Source organism: Sander vitreus, chromosome 22, assembly GCF_031162955.1.
Source record: "Sander vitreus isolate 19-12246 chromosome 22, sanVit1, whole genome shotgun sequence".
Taxonomy (NCBI): Eukaryota; Metazoa; Chordata; class Actinopteri; order Perciformes; family Percidae; genus Sander; species Sander vitreus.
The window spans coordinates 18231937-18233342 of record NC_135876.1 but is presented as its reverse complement, the minus strand read 5'-3'; the positions used below and the strand labels follow the sequence as shown (position 1 = coordinate 18233342).

At 42.6% G+C, this 1406-nt stretch overlaps 1 long non-coding RNA gene across 1 annotated transcript; it reads right to left on the bottom strand.

Moving 5' to 3' along the window:
• Positions 1-296: 296 nt before the first annotated feature.
• Positions 297-746, bottom strand: LOC144537083 (uncharacterized). Its single transcript, XR_013503809.1, has 3 exons — positions 699-746; positions 466-542; positions 297-352 (listed from the first exon to the last, which is right to left on the bottom strand). It is a non-coding gene; the product is annotated as an uncharacterized LOC144537083 (long non-coding RNA).
• Positions 747-1406: the final 660 nt, after the last annotated feature.

Below are 1406 nucleotides of genomic sequence, written 5' to 3'. Positions count from 1 at the left end.
GTCTTATGGTGCGTTCAGACCGAGGTGTTTTCGGCAGCGCGATTACATACAAAGTCAATGCTAAAACGCAATTAGACGTAAAACATTATTCACATAATAATCAAAACATAATTTACAGCATAACTTGTTGAATTCTAGCAACCCAACCCAAACAGAATGTAACATGGAATCTTACAACAAACCGCATCATACTATTTAATTGTTCCTCACCCGATGATTCACTCTCTATCTGTGTGTGTGTGTGTGTGTGTGTGTGTGTGTGTGTGTGTGTGTGTGTTTTTTTTTATGTGTACTCACTTTGGCTGCGGAAGGTGATGCGCCCAGGAGTGTTTTCCAGCAGGTACCGTTTGTGCTAATAGAGAGAGAACCAGGTTATTATTTCCTCAAGAGATTTATTAGGATTTTTTAATAATATAATAAAAATTTAATTATTTATTAAATAATAATTTCACATTAATCACTCACTTCAGCTTGCCGTATAAGAGGTCCAGGTCTCCTCCAAAGCCAAAAATGTACCACGTTCCTCCAAACTAAGAGAGAGACTGAAGGGGAGGACTAAAGGTTAATAAATATTCTCTTTAGAGATTATACTAAGCACATTTTACTAACTATTGCACGATAGTGTTTATTATTAGTGGTGTGTTGCCTATAATTTATTACCTTTGCAACGTAAACAACTGTACATGTTTTATTCTTACCTGTTGTGACCCAGCTAGTCAGGGATCCGTGATGAGGCATCTTCGCACTGCAGAACAAAAATATCATGATTAATAAATGAAAATATGATACACATAAAAACAAAAAAAGTATTTGAACAATAAAAACTGCGTACATTGCAATGTGAACGATTAATGACCCAAAATGTATCTAAAGCTTTCTCTTTTCTCTAGCTTTGAATCAGAATTCTAGCTTTAGCTAAAGCTGTTTGATGTTGCATGCTTTTTCCATCCATCCATCTTCATCCGCTTATCCGGGGTCGGGTCCGGGGGTAGCAGCTCCAGCAGGGGACCCCAAACTTCCCTTTCCCGGGCCACATTAACCAGCTCCGACTGGGGGATCCTGAGGCGTTCCCAGGCCAGGGTGGAGATATAATCCCTCCACCTAGTCCTGGGTCTCCCCCGAGGCCTCCTCCCAGCTGGACGTGCCTGGAACACCTCCCTAGGGAGGCGCCCAGGGGGCATCCTTACCAGATGCCCGAACCACCTCAACTGGCTCCTTTCGACGCAAAGGAGCAGTGGCTCTACTCCGAGCTCCTCACGGATAACTGAGCTTCTCACCCTATCTCTAAGGGAGACGCCAGCTACCCTCCTGAAGAAACCCATTGCTGCCGCTTGTACCCTGGATCCTGGATGCTTTTTAATTCTTGAAAATTGTACAGATATAAGCCTCTCCTCTATTAAGATGCC